The sequence below is a fragment of the Rhinatrema bivittatum genome, unplaced genomic scaffold, assembly GCF_901001135.1.
Source record: "Rhinatrema bivittatum unplaced genomic scaffold, aRhiBiv1.1, whole genome shotgun sequence".
Classification (NCBI taxonomy): Eukaryota; Metazoa; Chordata; class Amphibia; order Gymnophiona; family Rhinatrematidae; genus Rhinatrema; species Rhinatrema bivittatum.
The window spans coordinates 45,155-66,569 of record NW_021821054.1 but is presented as its reverse complement, the minus strand read 5'-3'; positions in this window follow the sequence as shown (position 1 = coordinate 66,569).

The following is a 21,415-nucleotide window of genomic DNA, read 5'->3' as shown; positions in this document are numbered from 1 at the left end:
TCTAGCTTGTCAGAAAAGAGAACCTCTTCCAGCCTGGCTGTTCATTCACAGGGATCCAGTATTTCTCCCTTTTAACCTACGATCTGCCTTTAGAGCTGAAGATGCTCTGGTGGAGACCACAGCTCCCTTCAGAATTTGGTGTACAGGAACCTTTAGCTAGTCAGTCATTAAGAAGATAGTTTTGTAATAGCCTGCATAAGAAAATCAGCAAATACATGCATAGGTTACACCCTTATCCCAAAGTAACTTTGCTCCTTGGTATTCTTCCATCTTAAGAGACTTGAAATGAATACTTCAAAGTGCTGAATGACTCTGGCATAAATCTAAATCTACCTCTGACCTGCACACTTATCATCCAAAGCTAGCTGATTATAAGGTAGCCATTGATACTGCCAAAACGAATTGCTTTCCTTCTCATCCTGCTACACCAGACCAGAATGTTTCCCTTCCAGTAGATGGAGACAGAGCACATTGCTTTTCCTGTGACATCATTACTATTTGTGTGGTGCAATGACAGACAAAGCCAGTATTCCCTGCCTCCAACATATGAGGAAAGGCTCATATGTTGAGGAAGAGGTTAGGGCTGTTCAGCTTGGAGAAGAGACGGCTGAGGGGGGATATGATAGAGGTCTTTAAGATCATAAGAGGTCTTGAACGAGTAGATGTGAATTGGTTATTTACACTTTTGAATAATAGAAGGACTAGGGGGCATTCCAGGAAGTTAGCAAGTAGCACATTTAAGACTAATCAGAGAAAATTCTTTTTCACTCAACGCACAATAAAGCTCTGGAATTTGCTGCCACAGGATGTGGTTAGTGCAGTTAGTATAGCTGGGTTTAAAAAAGGATTGGATAAGTTCTTGGAGGAGAAGTCCATTACCTGCTATTAAGTTCACTTAGAGAATAGCCACTGCCATTAGCAATGGTAACATGGAATAGACTTAGTTTTTGGGTACTTGCCAGGTTCTCATGGCCTGGATTGGCCACTGTTGGAAACAGGATGCTGGGCCTGATGGACCCTTGGTCTGACCCAGTATGGCATGTTCTTAATGCAACAGCAGTAGCATATGTGAACAAACAGGGGGATATGCGAAGTTGGGGAATATCCGAAGAGACAAACCTTCTATTTCCCTGGGCAGAAATTGAACAGAATCGGTTCCAAAACCGATCCCTGGGGCACTCCACTTAACACTGTTCTCTCTTCAGAGTAGGTTCCATTTACCATTACGCGCTGTCTCCTGTCAGTCAACCAGTTTGTAATTCATGCCACCAACTTGGCACCCAAACTTCTCATTATATTGAATATCCTCCTATGCAGGACCATATCAAAAGATTTGCTGAAATCTAAGTAAATCACATCGAGCGCTCTTCCTCGATCCAATGTTCTAGCCACCCAATCAAAAAAAAGCAATCCGATTTCTCTGACAGGACCTGGTAAATCCATGCTCCCTCAGGTCCAGCAACCCACTATCATTTCCTTCAGCACCACCAAGGTGAGGCTAACTGGCCTGTAGTTTCCAGCCTCCTCTCTGGGACCACCACTGCTCTTCTCTAGTCATGCGGCACCACTCCCGAATCCAGGGATCTATTAACATAGTAACATAGAAATGACAGCAGAAAAGGACCAAATAGTCCATCCAGTCTGCCCAGCAATTTTCATGGTAGTATCCGCTGCTCTGTGCAGGTTATCCCCATCTTTCTTTTAAGGGTAGCAACTGCTGCTCCATGCAGTTATCACCAAGCCTTATCATAACCCATAAAAATTTACTGCTGGCAACATTGTTACTGGGTGATGAGCCTTGAAAAATCAGTCGGTGCTTCTTGACGCGCTTTGCTTATGGACTTGTCCATGGGAACAGTCCTGTGTTTTTTCCCTGATGTACCCTAGACTGTAAAAAAAAGTCAGGGCTTGTGTTGGTTGTCTCTGAATCCAATTCCTCTTCCCCCACCCCCTTCGTCAAAGCAGAGAGTGATGTTGCAGTTGCATCAAAAGATTTATTGGCTAAGGGTAATAATCACATGCCTTCTATTAAGGGTAGTAACTGCTACTCTGTATAGGTTACCCCTATAAAAGTCGAGGCCCTTGTTGGTTGCTGTCTGAATCCAATTCCCCTTTTCCCCCTGCCATTGAAGTAGGGAGCAACTTTGGAGTTGCATCAAAAGTGTTTATTGGTTAAGGGTAGAAATAGCCTCACCAGCAAGTTACCCCCATGCTTACCAGTTCCCCAGACCATAAAAGTCGAGGCCCTTGTTGGTTGCTGTCTGAATCCAATTCCCATTTTTCCCTGCTGTTGAAGCGGAGAGCAAAATTAGAGTTGTATCAAAGGCTTATTGGTTAAGGATAGTAACCATCGCACCATCAAGTTACCCCCATGCACTCTTTTCTTCATTTTCATCCTCTAACCTTTAGGAATCCACAGTGTTTATCCCTTGCCCCTTTGAATTCTTTCACTGTTTTCATCTTCATCACCTCCTCTGGAAGGGCATTCCAGGCATCCACCACCCTCTCCATGAAGAAATATTTCCTGACAGTTCTGAGTCGTCCTCCCTAGAGTTTCATTTCGTGACCTCTAGTTCTATTGATTTCTTTCCAATGGAAACATTTTGATGTTTGTGCATCATTAAAACCTTTCGAGAATCTAAAGGTCTGTAACCTATCTTTCCTGCACCTCCTCTCTTCCAGGGTATACATATTCAGATACTTCAGCCTCTCATCATATGTCTTCTGATACTGACCATACACAATTTTGGTTGCCCTTCTCTGGACCGCCTCCATCCTGTCTTTCATTTTTGAGATACAGGCTCCAGAACTGAACACAGTACTTGATGTGGGGCCTCACCAAGGACCTGTACAAGGGCATCATCACCTCCTTTTACTTACTGGTTATTCCTCTCTCTATGCAGCCCAATATTCTTCTGGCTTTAGCTATTGTCTTGTCACATTACATCGCCATCTTCAGATCACCAGAAGCTATCATGCCAAGATCCTTCTTTTGGTCCGTGCACATCAGTCTTTCACCTCCCATCAAATATATCTTTTGGATTACTACAACCCAGATGCATGACTCTGCATGTCTTGGCATTGAATCCCAGCTGATAAATCTTCAACTGCCCTTCAAGCTCTCTTAAATCACTATTTCAGACATATCCATTCTGTTGCAGATCTTAGTATCAACCATAAATAGACACATTTTACCTTCTATCCCTTCCACAATGTCGCTCACAGAGATATTGAACAGAGTCGGTCCCAATATCGATCCCTGTGGCACTCCACTTAACACCATTCTCTCTTCAGTCAACCAGTTTGTAATCCATGCCATCACCTTGGCGCTCACTCCCAAGCTTCTCATTTTATTTACAAGCCTCCTATGCGGGACCGTATGAAAAGCTTTGCTGAAATCCAAGTAGATCACATTGAGCACTCTTCCTCAATCCAATTCTCTAGTCACCCAATCAGAAAACAATCAGATTTGTCTGACATAACGTTCCTCTGCTGAATCCATGCTGCTTCGGGTCCAGCAACTTATTGGATTATAGATAATTCAGTATCCTTTCTTTCAATAGCATCTCCATTAATTTTCTCACCATGAGGTGTGGCTAACCAGCCTGCAATTTCCAGCCTCCTCTCTGCTTTCACTCTTGTGTTGTAGGACCACCACTGCTTTTCTCTAGTCATGTGGCATCACTCCTGTTTCTGGGGATCTATTGAACAGGTCACACAGCGGACCCACCAGCACATCTCTGAGCTCTCGTAGTATCCTGGGATGAACCTCCTCCGGTCCAATGACCTTGTCCACTTTCAGTTTTCCTAGCTCCTCCCATATATTCTCTTCTGTAAACAGAGTTTCATCTACCCCAATCCCATCTACATTCTTGTCAACCAGCAACAATCCTTTTCCAGGGTCTTCTTTGGTGAATACCAAGCTGAAGTATTTGTTTAATATTTCTGCCATTTCTTTGTCTCTCTCCACACATTGCTCCTTGTCAACTTTCAGTCTCACTATACCACTTTGGACCTTTCTCCTTTCTCTGATATATCTGAAAAATGATTTGTCACCTCGCTTTACCTCTTTGGCAATCCTTTCAGGCTTTCCTGATTTCTTTGTCTCCTTCAGTTCCACCAGTTATTCTTCCCTGTGTTCCTCTTTTTGATATCCTTTATACTTCTTGAATGCTGCTATTTTTGCCTTTATTTTTTCAGCCACCTCCTTTGAGAACTAGATTGATTTCTTTGTCCTCTTACTTTTTGTTTACTTTTCTAACATATAAATTTGTTGCCTTTGTAATAGCTCCTTTTAATTTGGCCCACTGTTGTTCCACCTCATCCATTATCTCCCAATCTTCCAGTTCTTCCTCCAGGAACATTCCCATTTTGACAAAGTCCGTCTGATGATCACTGGTGCTCAAGTGAGCACTTATCTAGACACTAGAGACATTATCCCCATTTGTGAGCACTAGATCGAGTATCACACCCTCCTTCGTGGATTCCATTACCATTTGTTTAAGCAGAGCCCCTTAAAAGACATCCACTATCTCTCTACTTCTTGTAGATTCCACAGAAGGGATACTCCAATCCATATCCGGCAGATTCAAATCTCCAATGAGCAACACATCGCCCTTCTTTCCCACCTTTTTGATGTCTTCAACTAGATCTCTGTCCAGTTCTTCCATTTGAGTTGAAGGCCTGTAGCTCACACTAGTAAAAATGAAAGCACCATCTTCTTTTTTTAGGACGGCCCATAATGCTTCTTCTCTACTTCACGTCTCTTGCAATTCAGTTGCTTGGATATTGTTTTTGACATAAAGAGCCACTCCTCCCCCTTTTCTGAGCTCTCTGTTCTTTCTTACCAAGTTATTGTCCGGGATGGTTGTATCTCAGTCATTAGACTCACTGAATCATGTCTCCATAACAGCAACAATATCCAAGGCTGCCTCCACCATTAAGGCCTGCAGCTCTGGGATTTTATTGCCCAGACCATAAGCATTTGTGGTCATCGCTTTCCAACTTTTGTCCCTTGGTTTACTGCTCTTCCTAATTATCTTTTCTGTTGTTTGGAGCTGATTGATTTTATTTTCTTCTCCCACTTCCTATATCACTTGGAGGTGATGTCAATTTCATTGGCCACCGCCTGCCACCCCGCCCTCTAGTTTAAATGCCTAATAATGTATGATCTGAATTTCTTGCTTAGCATCCTCTTTCCTGCCAAGGACAAATGTACACCATGCTTACCATTTAAACTTCTATTGTCCATGTACATCCCTAGCCTCCAATGTATACCATCCTTACCATATAACCTTCTGTTGTCCATATATATCCCCAACCTTCAATGTACACCATCCTTGCCATATAACCTTCTATTGTCCATGTACATCCCTAGCCTCCAATGTATACCATCCTTACCATATAACCTTCTGTTGTCCATATATATCCCCAACCTTCAATGTACACCATCCTTGCCATATACATAGAAACATAGAAATGACAGTAGAAAAGGACCAAATGGTTCATCCAGTCTGCCCAGCAAGCTTATGGTGGCATCTGCTGTGCCATATAAGTCACCCCCATACTTAGTTTCCCAAACCATCACAGTCAGGGCCCTTGTTGGTTGCTGTCTGAGTCCAATTCCTCGTTACCTCTTGCTGTTGAAGCAGAGAGCAATGTTGGAGTTGCATCACAAGTATAAGGCTTATTGATTAAGGGTAGTAACAGCCACATTAGCAAGTTCCCCCCATGCTTATTTGTGTTCCCAGACCGTAAAATTCAATGTCCTTGTTGGTTGCTGTCTGAAACTAATTCCTCTTTTCTTCTTTTTACTCTGGTGTTAAAGCTGAGAGCAATATTGGAGTTAGATCAACAGTATGAAGGCTTATTGTTTAAGGGTGGTAATCGCCACACCATCAAGTTACCCCCATGCACTCTTTTCTTCATTTCCATCCTCTAACCTTTAGGGATCCACAGTGTTTATCCCATGCTCCTTTGAAATCTTTCACCATTTTTGTCTTCACCATCTCCCCCGGAAGGGCATTCCAGGCATCCACCACCCTCTCCATGAAGAAATATTTCCTGACATTGGTTTCAAGTCGTCCTCCCCGGAGTTTCATTTCATGACCCCTAGTTCTACTGATTTCTTTCCAACAAAGAAGGTTTGTTGATTGTGCATCATTAAAACCTTTCAGGTATCTGAAGGTCTGTATCATATCTCGCCTGCACCTCCTCTCCTCCAGGGTATACATATTTAGGTCCTTCATCCTCTCCTCATAAGTCATTTGATGGAGATCCCCCACTATTTTTGTCACCCTTCTCTGGAGCGTATCCATCCTGACTTTATCCTTTTTGAGATACGGACACCAGTATTGAACACAGTACTCCAGGTGAGGCCTCACCAAGGACCTGTACAAGGGGATTATCTCCTCCTTTCTCTTACTGGTTATTCCTCTCTCTGTACAGCCCAGCATTCTTCTGGCTTTAGCTATTAAGAACATAAGAGAACATAAGAAATTGCCATGCTGGTTCAGACCAAGGGTCCATCAAGCCCAGCATCCTGTTTCCAACAGAGGCCAAACCAGGCCACAAGAACCTGGCAATTACCCAAACACTAAGAAGAACCCATGCTACTGATGCAATTAGTAGCAGTGGCTATTCCCTAAGTAAAATTGATTAATAGCCATTAATGGACTTCTCCAAGAACTTATCCAAACCTTTTTGAACCCAGCTACACTAACTGCACTAACCACATCCTCTGGCAACAAATTCCAGAGCTTTATTGTGCGTTGAGTGAAAAAGAATTTTCTCCGATTAGTCTTAAATCTGCTACTTGCTAACTTCATGGAGTGCCCCCTAGTCCTTCTATTATTTGAAAGTGTAAATAACCGAGTCACATCTACTCGTTCAAGACCTCTCATGATCTTAAAGACCTCTATCATATTCCCCCCCCAGCCGTCTCTTCTCCAAGCTGAACAGCCCTAACCTCTTCAGCCTTTCTTCATAGGGGAGCTGTTCCATCCCCTTTATCATTTTGGTTGCCCTTCTCTGTACCTTCTCCATCGCAACTATATCTTTTTTGAGATGCGGCGACCAGAATTGTACACAGTATTCAAGGTGCGGTCTCACCATGGAGCGATATAGAGGCATTATGACATTTTCCGTTCTATTAACCATTCCCTTCCTAATAATTCTTAACATTCTATTTGCTTTTTTGACTGCTGCAGCACTCTAAGCCGACGATTTTAAAGTATTATCCACTATGATACCTAGATCTTTTTCCTGGGTGGTAGCTCCTAATATGGAACCTAACATCGTGTAACTACAGCAAGGGTTATTTTTCCCTATATGCAACACCTTGCACTTGTCCACATTAAATTTTCATCTGCCATTTGGATGCCCAATCTTCCAGTCTTGCAAGGTCCTCCTGTAATGTATCATAATCTGCTTGTGATTTAACTACTCTAAATAATTTTGTATCATCCGCAAATTTGATAACCTCACTCGTCGTATTCCATTCCAGATCATTTATATATATATTGAAAAGCACCGGTCCAAGTACAGATCCCTGAGGCACTCCACTGCCCACTCCCTTCCATTGAGAAAATTGACCATTTAATCCTACTCTCTGTTTCCTGTCTTTTAACCAGTTTGTAATCCATGAAAGGACATTGCCTCCTATCCCATGACTTTTTAGTTTTCGAAGAAGCCTCTCATGAGGGACTTTGTCAAATGCCTTCTGAAAATCCAGAAGGCGTTTTACAAATCACACTGCTTTGCTGTCTTGAGAGCACTAAACACTATTACCCCAAGGTCCCTCTCTTGCTCCATGTACAACAGCCCTTCCCCCACATCACATACAGCTCTTTTGGATTACCACACCCCAGACGCATGACTCTGCACTTCTTGGCATTGAATCCAAGCTGCCATATCTTTGATCATTGTTCAAGCTTCTTTAAATCACATCTAATTCTCTCTACTCCTTCTGGCATGTCCACTCTTTTGCAGATCTTAGTATCATCCACAAAAAGACAAACTTTACCTTCTATCCCTTCTGCAATGTTGCTCACAAAGATATTGAACAGGACCGGTCCCAACACCGATCCTTGTGGCACTCCATTTAACACTGATTTGTCTTCAGAATAGGTTCCATTTACCATCACACTCTGTCTTCTAACCGCCAACTAATTTGTAATCTATGCCACTATCTTGGCGCTCACTCCCAAACTTTTCATTTATTCACAAGTATCCTATGCGTGACTGATTGAAAAGCTTTGCTGAAATCCAAGTAGATGACATTGAGTGCTCTTCCTTGATCCAATTCTTAAGTCATCCAATCAAAACAATCAATCAGATTTGTCTGACAGGACCTTCCCCTGGTGAATCCATGCTGCCTTGGGTCCAGCAATCCTCCTGACTGTAAATAGTTCACTATTCTTTCCTTTAGCAGAGTCTCCATTATTTTCCCACCATTGGGTTGAGGCTAACCAGCCTATAGTTTCCATCCTCCTCTCTGCTCCCACTCTTGTCAAGCGGGAACACCACCGCTCTTCTCCAATTGTTGTGGTTTTGTAAGAATGTGAACCCTGGGCTGAGATGAGAGGTGACTCCGCCCACAGGGAGGAGCCCTGTGAGCCTCACCCTCAGCAGGCGTAGTCTCAGTGGCGTGGGACACAGCTAGAAGTAGAGACTTTATTATGACGGAAGGAAAAAGTAATGTCCACAGAGCTGGAGATGTAATAGTACAGTACTGAGCAATGGGGAATTCCCAGAGCGAGGCTACAGATGAGAAGATCTGGTAGTGACCCACGGAGCGGGGTACACTGGGGATCCCCTCTGACGCGTGTAGGCACCTCAGGAATACAGATCCCGTAGTGGCCCGTGGAGCGGGGTATGCCAAGGATGTCTGTACAGTAGATGTAGAAAAACTGGTAGAGTTGCTGGAACCCGGAAGTAGCTCCCGTAGTTGGTGTGTCAGTACTCTGCAGCGCAGGAAATGCTGAATAACTTCTACTGAAGGAAAGGCGGCAGTGGCCCGAGGCGCAGCATACACCGCAGGAGATTCTCAATACAGTTCGTATAGTAGACGTCAGAAGAGGTACTCACAAGAGATGGTTCCAGGAGAGAGAGAGACCTGAGAAGCAGGTCTGGTAGTAGTCAGGCAGGTAGGCCCTCCAAGGAGCGGATAGCTGGGAACACAGGGGAACCTCCGAGGAGCGGGTACTCAGAGCGTTAGATGCCAAGACCAAAGTCAGGAACAGGAAGTCCTCGAATGAGGATTCAGCAAGATGGAATTCCTTGCTAACTCATAGAAGGCAAGGGTCGGTCAGGTTAAATACAGTAGTGGGTTGACATCATCGGGGGGGGGGACACGACGCTCCCGAGGTCCCCGCCATGACGTGTACAAAGGAGGCCCTTGGCGCATGCTCACCTGTTGCAACCGTCCATTTCCGACGGCTTCACTCCGCCTACCTTTCTTTCCTTTCATCTCCTCTTGATGTTGATGGACGCCTGGCTGCCGCGGCGTCTGCCTGCCGTCCTCTCCAGCGTCCCCGGACCGGCTTGGGCGCTGCCTCCCGCCATGCTTCGCTGGTACCTTAGGGCGCACGCACCGCGCAGCCCTCACTCTTATTTCCTACTTGGCACGAACCTCAGGAGCGTCCCCCTGTGATGACGTCATGCTACCCGGATATTTAAAGCCTACGATGTTTGCTAGCCTTTGAGTTAGCAAGGGATACCTTACGGATGGGATTTTCTCTCCATACCCAGCTACTCTGCCTCCAAACTACCATTGGACTCTTAACGCTAATGGGGTACCCGCTCCTCTGGGGCCTCACTTGCTTTTCAGGTCGCTATTAGGAAACCAGTACTCGCTCCTCGAGGGCCCATGTTCCCTGACTCGCTGCCTGCTCCTACCTTCTCTTCTGCCTGGAAGGATTCGCTATCTTCAACACCAGTGAGTACTACCATCTTCACCTCAGAGCTGTTCCCTGGAACCAGGTACTCGCTCCTCGAGGGCCTGCCTCCGTTCCAGCCCTGGTGCCATCTTCTATGTGGAACCACTGTGTGAGTACATCTCCTACAAGCCTCTCAGCTCTCAGGGATCAGGTACTCGCTGCTCGAGGGCCTGCTCTCCCTATCCTGGGGTTCTCCATACTGGGGCTTGTGCATATTCCACTGAACTCATTATTCTCAGTTCCTTCCACTACAGCACTGCTACTGGAGGAGTCGCTGTTCCAGCGCCTGAGGGACACTAGCCCAGCAGGGCTACTTCTGCTGCTCACCCCTGCCACCTCTGGTGGCTTCACCACATTGTTTAATAAAAGATCAATCTCTGTGTTTGTGTGTCCTAAGCTGAGCCTGACCTGTGGCCCCTCACGGGACTGCCCCCGTGGGCGTGGTCAGCTGCCACAGTGTCCAAGGGTCCACCCAAACCTCACTATAACATTGCCTAAGTAATTCCGGATCCAAGATGGCGGTCGGCAGCGTCCACGCTGTCCCGGGAACGCTGGAGAGGTCAGCAGGGATTCGCAGAGACCGCCATTCTTCCCAGATTTGACGGTGCAGGGAGAAAAAGGTGAGCATGAGAGGTCGCAGCCATCTGCGACCGACAGGCATAACACCAATCACTTGGCACCACTCTCGTTTCCAGGGATCCCATGCAGTAAAACATTTAACATATTCCAAAGGAAAAGAAAAATTGTACAACCACCAAATTTAATAAAAGGAAATTGAGGGGAGAGACATTGAAACTAAAAAATTAAACTCTGGAATTTGTTGCCAGAGGATGTGGTTAGTGCAGTTAGTGTAGCTGGGTTTAAAAAAGGATTGGATAAGTTCTTGGAGGAGAAGTCCATTACCTGCTATTAAGTTCACTTAGGGGCGGATTTTAAAAGGAGCGCGAATAGCCTACTTTTGTTTGCGCTCCAGGCGCTTCAGGCGCAAACAAAAGTACGCTGGATTTTAGCAGATACGCGCGGAGCCGCGCGTATCTGCTAAAAACCTGGATCGGCGCGCGCAAGGCTATGGATTTTGTATAGCCGGTGCGCGCCGAGCCGCGCAGCCTACCCCCGTTCCCTCCCCTCACCTTCCCCTCCCTTCCCCTACCTAACCCATCCGCCCGGCCCTGTCTAAACCCCCCCCTTACCTTTGTCGGGGGATTTACGCCTCCCTCCGGGAGGCGTAAATCCCCGCGTGCCAGCGGGCCGCAACCTGGGGGCGGGTACGGAGGGTGCGGCCTCGCCCCCGGACCGCCCCGGGCCGTAGCCACGCCCCCGTACCCGCCCCCAAAACGCTGCCAACACGCCCCCGAAACGCCACGATGACTGGGCCCGCCCCCCGACACGCCCCCCCTCGGAGAACCCCGGGACTTACGCGAGTCCCGGGGCTCTGCGCGCGCTGGTAGGCCTATGTAAAATAGGCTTCCCGGCGCGCAGGGCCCTGCTCGCCTAAATCCGCCCGGTTTTGGGCGGATTTAGGCGAGCAGGGCTCTGAAAATCCGCCCCTTAGAGAATAGCCACTGCCATTAGCAATGGTAACATGGACTAGACTTAGTTTTTGGGTACTTGCCAGGTTCTTATGGCCTGGATTGGCCTCTGTTGGAAAGAGGATGCTGGGCTTGATGGACCTTTGGTCTGACCCAGTATGGCATGTTCTTATGTTCTTATGTAGTGAACAAAAAGTAATATTCAAAGAAGAGAAAAAAGGTATCACTTTGAACTACCCCAGCTTAATATTTATGTCGGATGCTCTAATTACAAACCCAAGAGCCCTTTAAGTTGGTCTGGATCTGTGACGATATATTTTTCATTGTTGTATTTAACTAAACATCTGCATGGGTATTTAAGCAGAAATTGCCCCGCTTTATCGAGTACATCTTGTCTATATACTAGAAATATTTTCCTGCGTAACTGGATGTTTCTGGCCAAATCTGGATACATCCAGACTTTCTGACCATAAAAGGTCACAGATCTAGACCCTAAGAAAAACCTTAATACATTTTCTTTATTTGAAAAAAAAGCAAAGTTCACCAAAATAAAACAAGCAAACGGTAATCCAAAAACTCTTTTTACAATAGTAAAAAACTTAACAACAATACAATCTAACATACCATCCAATACTTCCGATGACTTTTGTAACAACATTGCTTCATTCTTTAAAAAGAAAACTGATGACATTTCACACGAATTCAATCTGTTACCAATTCCAAAAAATAACACCCCCCAACTCACTTGTGTCTTTTCCGAATTTTCATCTATAAATGATAACACTATAATAAAAATACTTACCAAATCCAAACCATCAAATAGTCCATTTAATCCATGCTCTGGCCATCTACTCAAAGATTTAAAAGATCCTCTTGCACCAATCATTACAAATATAGTAAATGCTTCTTTACAACAAGGTATATTCCCAGATTCCTTAAAACAAACTGCTATTATACCCATTCCAAAAAAGAAAAACCATGACCCAGCCGATGTTACTAATTACCGCCCTATCGCTATATTACCATCTTTAGCAAAAATTATAGAATCAGTAGTTCTACATCAAATATCAGACTACATCGAAGAAAATAATATTTTACATACTAACCAACACGGTTTTAGAAAAGGACACAGTACTGAATCCTTACTCATATCATCCTTTGACACCATAATCCGTGGATTTGATTCCAACACAAATTACTTACTGGTTTTAATTAATATTTCCGCCGCATTTGATACAATAAATCACGACATCCTTATTACCAATCTAATTCAAATAGGCATTTCCGGTCTTCCCTTAAAATGGTTCACGTCATTCATATCCAATCGCCAACAAAAAATCATGACAAACAATCAATCATCACAATGGTACACCACTTCTACAGGAGTACCCCAAGGATCAGCTTTATCAGCTCTTCTATTCAATCTATACTTGATACCTCTGTGTAAACTTCTTGACGGCCTAAACTTAAATTTTAAAATTTACGCTGATGACATTCAGTTTATCTTACCTTTCACTGACTCCTGGTCTAAAACCTTCTCATTATTGCACTTATATCTGTCTACAATAAAAATCTGGCTCTCTCATAACCGGCTAAAGTTAAACACAAACAAAACAGAGTTAATCTATCTATCCACTGTTCCAGACTCAATTCACAAACCTCCAACAACATTTATCTTTGAAAACCAAACCATTCCCATAAAAACACATGCAAAAAATCTAGGGGTTATCCTAGACTCCAAACTATCGTTGACAAACAATATATCTGAAATAGTAAAAAAATCCTTCTACAAAATTTACATGCTCAAGCAATTAAAACCATTACTTTTACCAAATGATTTCCGCCTGATTACACAAACCCTTATCTTATCTTCACTGGATTATTGCAATGCGCTTTACCTTGGTTTACCCCAGTCAACTATTCATTCTCTCCAATTAATTCAAAATGCAACTGCTCGTATGTTATATAATATCCGTCGAAACGAACATATTTATTTATTTATTTATTTATTTAAATGCTTTTAAAATATACCGACATTCATAGGACATATCATGCCGGTTCACAATCAACATTGTAAAGGAGGAAGAGGAAATTACAAATAACAGGGAGGGGGGAGGTGGAGCAGTGAAGGAAAAAGGAGAGGATGGGGGTCAGGTGACAGTAAGCGCAGAAGTTGCGGGAAGGAGAAAGGTAGTGAAGTGCTAGGGGAGAGAGAAATTGATAGGAACTGTGTTAAAAAAACTGAGAATAAAAAATTAACAAATTTACAAAATCAGCAATTCCCTAGGATGCATCAACGGATTAGAAGGGGTAAGGGAATTGGAAGTGGCAGTGGAGGGGGTTTAGGTCTGATTGGAGTCAGGGTATGCTTGTAAGAAAAGCCAGGTTTTGATGCCTTTTTTGAAGTTGGGTAAGGAAGGTTCAAGGCGGAGATACGTGGGAAGAGAGTTCCAGAGGGAGGGGCCGGCTATGGTAAAGGCTCTCTCTCTGGTAGTTGAGTGGTGTGCTATTTTGAGGGGTGGGATGTGTACAGTGCCCGCCGTGGAGGCTCTGGATGGACGATTGGATGTACGGAAACGTGGTGTTTCCTTGAGCCATTCGTGGGTATTTTTGTGAAGCATGTTATGGAGTATTGTAAGGGTTTTGTATTTTATACGGAAAGGGATGGGGAGCCAATGCAGTTCTTTTAAAATGGGTGTGATGTGTTCTCTCTTACGAGTGTCTGTGATGATTCGTGCCATGGAGTTCTGCAAGATTTGTAGGGGTTTAATTGTGGCGTAGGGCAGGCCTAGGAGAAGTGAATTGCAGTAGTCTAATTTTGATAGGATTGTGGACTGCAATACAAGGCGAAAGTCTTGAAGGTGGAGGAGGGGTTTGAGCTTTTTGAGGATGTGGAGTTTATAGAAGCCGGTTTTTAGAAGGGATTTGATGTGTGGATGAAAATTAAGGTGTTTGTCTAATACAACACCTAGGTCTCTTACAGATGGCAGGATGGGGAGGGTTGTGGGGGTAGTTTTAGTAGAGGCCTGTGAGGTAACCTCGAGTTTGTTGGAAATGAGGATGATTTCAGTTTTTGCTGTGTTAAGAGCGAGTTGGAGGCTGTCTAAGAGAGAGTTAATGGAGGCAAGACAGGATTCCCAGAAGTTTAGAGTTTCTTGTAGGGTTTTTTGCATGGGGATGAGGATCTGTACATCATCCGCATACATGAAGAAATTGAGACCGAGGTTAGAAAGTAGATAGCAGAGGGGAAGAAGATATATGTTAAAGAGGGTGGAGGATAAGGAGGATCCTTGGGGGACACCCTGGAGGAGGGGTATGCGTGGGGACTCAGAGTTGTCAATGTTGACCAGGTATTCTCTATGGGTGAGATATGAGGTAAACCATGATAGTACAGTGCCAGAGATGCCGATTTCTGATAGCCGGGATAGGAGTATTTGGTGGTTGACAGTGTCGAAAGCAGCAGAGATATCTAGTATAGCGAGTAAGAATGAGGTTCCTTGGTCCATGCCTATATGTATGGTGTTGGTGACTGCCAGAAGGAGGTTTTCCGTATTGCGACCTTTACGGAAGCCGAATTGTGCGGGGTGCAGAATGTTGTGGTTTTCGAGGTAGTCAGAGAGCTGGGTATTGACAACCTTTTCAAGTATTTTAGATACAAAAGGGAGGTTGGATATAGGCCGGTAGTTAGAGGGGTCTTTGGGGTCTAAGGTGGGCTTTTTTAGGAGGGGCTTGACTATTGCAAGTTTGAGTGGGTCTGGGACCTTGCCATATGTAAGAGAGCAGTTGATCAAGTCAGGTAGGAGTCTGGATATGGATGTGGGAGAAGATAGGAGGGTCTTAGAGGGGATGGTGTCAGCAGAATGGGAAGCAGGTTTCATTCTTTTTAGAATGGTTTCAATTTCAAGGGTAGATGTTTGTTCGAACGTTTGCAGATTGGTTCTGGATGTTTTGGTAGGTAGGTGGAAAGTGGTGGGGGGCTTGGTGGTGAAGCGAAGGAGAATGTTGTCAATTTTATTCTTGAAGAAATTAGCAATTTCTGTGCATTTCTCTTTGGCGTTTTGTTCTGGGGAGAAGGGGCGTGGGGGGCAGTGAGATTAGCAACAAAAGTGAAAAGGGCATTTGCATCGAATTGATAATTGTGGATTTTGGCTGCGTAGAAGTCTTTTTTGGCTTGGTTAGTGGCTTGACGGTAGTGGTGTAATGAATGTTTATATGCTGACTTGTGTCTGGGAGTGGGGTTTTTACGCCAGGTGCGTTCTTTGGCTCTAAGGTCCTGTTTGATCGTTTTGAGTTATTTGGTGTACCATGGTTTTTTGTCTGTGTTGGCTAAGGGTATTTTTTTGTGTATCATGGGGCAGGCTTCCTCCGCTATCTTGGCATTGATGTTATTCCAAGATTGCAAAGCTGTGTTCGGGTTGGAGAGGTCCAGGGATTTGTTTGCTTTCTCAAAGGCACGGGCGATGTCTTCCGATGAGCAGTGCTTGCGGAAGGCAATAGTCTTGCTGGTATAGTCAGGATATCTCTCCAATTTTACAACAATTACATTGGCTTCCAGTATCATACCGCATAACATACAAAATCCTATCTACCATACACAATTTGATTTACAACAATGACTCAATCTGGCTATGTTCATTACTGCGAATTTACAAACCCTCCAGACAACTACGCTCTTTCGACAAATGTTTATTGGAAATTCCTAATGTAAAATCTGTAAGTCTATCTCTAATCCGTAAACGCGCTTTTTCAGTTGCAGGTCCAACAATATGGAACGCTTTGCCTGACTATATCCGACTGACCTCTAACCGTAGAGAATTTAAAAAATCACTGAAAACTTACCTATTTACCCAAGCTTTTCAGCTACAATAGTTTGTATAAATTCATGATTCCCAACTAACCTTTTAACAATTGTCAAAAGTGGCCAATTCAAGTCACAAATACCCAAACATTAAATAGATCTCAAGCTACTATTGCTTATTAATTAATAGCAGTTTATGGATTTTTCCTCTAGGAACATATCCAAAACTTTTTAAAACCCAGTTACACTAACTGCTGTTACCACATCCTTTGGCAATGAATGCCAGAGCTTAACTATGTGCTGAGTGAAAAAGAATTTTCTTCGATTTGTTTTAAATGAGCTACTTGCTAACTTCATGGAGTGTCTCCTAGACATTATCTGAGAGAGTAAATAACCGATTTACATTAACTTGTTCAAGTCCTTTCATGATTTTATAGACCTCTATCATATCCTCCCTCAATTGTCTCTTCTCCAAACTCAACAGCCTCAAACTCTTTAGTCTTTCCTCATAGGGGAGCTGTTCCATGCCCCTTATCAATTTGGTTGCCCTTCTCTGCACTTTCTCCAGTGCAACTATATCTTTTTTGAGATGCGGTGACCAGAATTGCACACAGATTCAAGGTGCATTTTCACCATGGAGTGATACAGAGGCATTATGACATTTTCCGTTTTATTCACCATTCCCTTTCTAATAATTCCCAACATTCTGTTTGCTTTTTTGACTGCTGCAGCACACTGAGCCGATGATTTTAAAGTATTATTTACTATGACGCCTAGATCTCTTTCCTGGGTGGTAACTCCTAATATGGAACCTAACATTGTTAACTATAGCATGGGTTATTTTTCCCTTTATGCATCACTTTGCACTTGTTCACATTAAATTTCATCTGCCATTTGGAAGGCTATTCTTCCAGTCTCGCAAGGTCCTCCAATTCATCACAATCCGATGGAGATTTAACTACTCTGCATAATTTTGTGTCATCTGCAAATTTGATCACCTCACTCATCGTTCCCCCTTTCCAGATCATTTATATATATATTAAAAAGCACCGGTCCAAGTACAGATCCCTGAGGCACTCCACTGTTTATCTTTTTCCACTGTGAAAACAGATCATTTAATCCTACTCTCTGTTTCCTGTGTTTTAACTGTTGCATCCATTGGTGCTAGACGGCTTCGCCCCGTTTGCCTCAACTTATTCACGACTCCTCCCGCATTTACAAGCCGACCTCTCTGGCATCCCCAGAATGGCTATGGTGCTGCCTCCCGCCATGCTCCTCCCAGGTATCTACTAGGGTGCGCAAACACCTAGTGAGTACACTAACCCTACTAGGGTGTGCAAACACCTAGTGAGTACACTAACTCTCAGTCTATTTCATCCACAGTACTTCCTTGCTGGGAAACCTGCTTCGGAACCTCCCAATACCAACGGGGTGAGAAGGGCTCCCTCTGCCGAGGTCCCTGAGACTGCAGCTACCAGACTGCCTCACTACTGCTACCTCTGGTGGTACTCTTCAAAGCTGTTTAATAAAGAACTAATTGTGTTTGTGCGTTCTGAGTTTAGCCTATTACTGTGGCTCCTCATGGGGCTCCTCCCTGTGGGCATGGTCATCTGCCACAGTACCCAAGGATCACCCAAACACCGCTCATTCATAACATTAACCACTTTGTAATCCACGAAAGGACATCGCCTCCTATCCCATGACTTTTTAGTTTTCTTAGAAGCCTCTCATGAGGACTTTGTCGAACGTCTTCTGAAAATCCAAATACACCACATCTACCACATGTTTATTCGCTCCTTCAGATAAATGTAGGCGATTTGTGAGGCAATGTAGGAGATTTTGCAGAAATGGCTGAGCCCCAGACCAGACATACTAAAAAGGGCATCAGGAAAGGTTATTTGGTTGGCAGAGTCAGAAGAAGTTTTCCAAGGATTGAAGGGAGCCCTGTTTTAATGAGCCCTGACGTTAATAAGTCTTTCATTATTCAAACATACTTCTGAGATGGGCCTAAGGACAGTCTTGATGCAAGAAAAGGAGGGCTAAGAGTGGCCAATAGCATTCATAAGTAGGAAGTTACTCTTTAGGAATAAATGTTATTCAGTGACTATAGAGGAAGCCTTGGAGACATTCTGCTGTTATCTGCTGGGACTTAAGTTCACGCTGGTGACTGATGATCTGTCTCTAGTCTGGATCGCCAGGAACCAAGAGACAAATGGCCAGGTAATGAGGCAATTTCTGGCCCTCCAACCCTTCACCTTCCAAATGCAACCTAGGGCAGAAAAGGAGAACTTAACTACTGATTTTCTCTCCTGAGAAATTTCCCTGGCAGATGCAGGCACTCAACTGAGAAAGTTAAACTGAGCGGGAGGGTATGTGGCCAGACCACGGAGCATCTTAAAGAACTGAATCCAGCTTTCTAGCCCAGTCCACCTTAAGTGATAGGAAGCTAGGTCAGAGGGCACCTCCCAGCGTAGGGAATAAAACCCAGGCCTAAGAAGAAGTGTTAGGAAAGCTCAGGCAGTATGCTAAGACTCCGTATGTGTGAGTACACTGATTGTTTGTTGTTTAGATTGCTGAAGTAAGATGACGGTGTGACCTGTTGCTTCTATAAATAAATAAAAGCTGTTATTGCTGTAAACTGGAGTCTAGGCTGTTCCTGTCCTCTGGCTCCTTCTGATCAGTAATGCCCAAGACCATACACCATGTTATCACACCATCCCCTCCAACGGCTGGGCTGTATGTCTGGAAATCAGACTGGAAATTTGCAGAGATGTGAATTTGTTTTTAGTATGATGTGAGCTCTGGGAACCCAGCCTACTCAGGAAGGGCCTGAATCAAAGTGGCACCTGGCGGTCCAGCTGACAGGTTCTTCTGTTCAGGGGTTTTCATGACACCATGGTTTTTGTGTGTCTTTGTTTTTATGTTGTTTTTTTTGTTGTTGTTGTTGTTTTTTAATCATTTTATGGACTTATTTTTGTTAGCTGCTCACAGTAGAACTTTGGATTGTTGGATGATAAGCTTTTTAAATTAATTCATTAATTAAGTGTTAACCCAGGCTGATCTGGGATCAGCTATCATGTTCCCTGTCTTTTGATAATTTGAAGTAAGAACTGTGGATGTCCCCTCTAAGTCTGCACACTCCATGTGACTTACTGCTGTCCCTCTGCTGTAACTTGCTGCTTGCCTGTCTGCATTGCTTTTGTTGACAGTAATACATGGCACCTGCATTTGCACATCAAGGAGTCAATGAGTCAACGGAATCTTTATTACACAGATTTGGTTTTACAATCTTTGCACTTTTATATTTCCAACAAAAGGCAACAATGTGATATCTTTTGTTAACATCTATATTTACAGTTCAACACAACATACTCGTGGTATGATGGAAATCGATTCCTGTCATGTCCTTTACCATGTAGTGGCAATCCCTGGTGGAGCAGGGGTTCAGCTGATTAACTGGCCAAGGGCAGAGAGGTTTAAACACTCATATCATTGCTTTTACTCAGTGCGTATCCAGCAGAAAGCAACTGTAGGATCAAACGAGAGCCAGCTAATCAATGAGCTGAGTCAGAGGTGGCGTTCTGAAAACAGAGCTTCATCCAATGGAGGAAACCACAATTCTAAAGCAGCCCTTGCATTGTAGCCTGCAAGCATGTCAGCCAAAGCATGCAGTGACTGTGAGTCTATCCAGAGGCGACAACTGCAATCCCACAGCACTCCCTGCAGCTTTCCCGGAAGCTGAACCAGTGCGAACATTCAGCATCATAATCCCACAGCACTCCCTGCAGCTTTCCCGGAAGCTAAACCAGTGCGAACATTCAGCACCATAATCCCACAGCACTCCCTGCAGCTTTCCCAGGAGCTGAACCAGTGCGAACATTCAGCACCATAATCCCACAGCACTCCCTGCAGCTTTCCCAGGAGCTGAACCAGTGCGAACATTCAGCATCATAATCCCACAGCACTCCCTGCAGCTTTCCCAGGAGCTGAACCAGTGCGAACATTCAGCACCATAATCCCACAGCACTCCCTGCAGCTTTCCCGGAAATTAAACCAGTGCGAACATTCAGCACCATAATCCCACAGCACTCCCTGCAGCTTTCCCAGGAGCTGAACCAGTGCGAACATTCAGCACCATAATCCCACAGCACTCCCTGCAGCTTTCCCAGGAGCTAAACCAGTGAGAACATTCAGCACCATAATCCCACAGCACTCCCTGCAGCTTTCCCAGGAGCTGAACCAGTGCGAACATTCAGCACCATAATCCCACAGCACTCCCTGCAGCTTTCCCAGGATCTGAACCAGTGCGAACATTCAGCACCATAATCCCACAGCACTCCCTGCAGCTTTCCCGGAAACTAAACCAGTGCGAACATTCAGCACCATAATCCCACAGCACTCCCTGCAGCTTTCCCAGGATCTGAACCAGTGCGAACATTCAGCACCATAATCCCACAGCACTCCCTGCAGCTTTCCCAGGAACTGAACCAGTGCGAACATTCAGCACCATAATCCCACAGCACTGCCTGCAGCTTTCCCAGGAGCTGAACCAGTGCGAACATTCAGCACCATAATCCCACAGCACTCCCTGCAGCTTTCCCAGGAGCTGAACCAGTGCGAACATTCAGCACTATAATCCCACAGCACTCCCTGCAGCTTTCCCAGGAGCTGAACCAGTGCGAACATTCAGCACCATAATCCCACAGCACTCCCTGCAGCTTTCCCAGGAGCTGAACCAGTGCGAACATTCAGCACCATAATCCCACAGCACTCCCTGCAGCTTTCCCAGGAGCTGAACCAGTGCGAACATTCAGCACCATAATCCCACAGCACTCCCTGCAGCTTTCCCAGGAGCTGAACCAGTGCGAACATTCAGCACCATAATCCCACAGCACTCCCTGCAGCTTTCCCAGGAGCTGAACCAGTGCGAACATTCAGCACCATAATCCCACAGCACTCCCTGCAGCTTTCCCGGAAATTAAACCAGTGCGAACATTCAGCATCATAATCCGACAGCACTCCCTGCAGCTTTCCCAGGAGCTGAACCAGTGCGAACATTCAGCACCATAATCCCACAGCACTCCCTGCAGCTTTCCCAGGATCTGAACCAGTGCGAACATTCAGCACCATAATCCCACAGCACTCCCTGC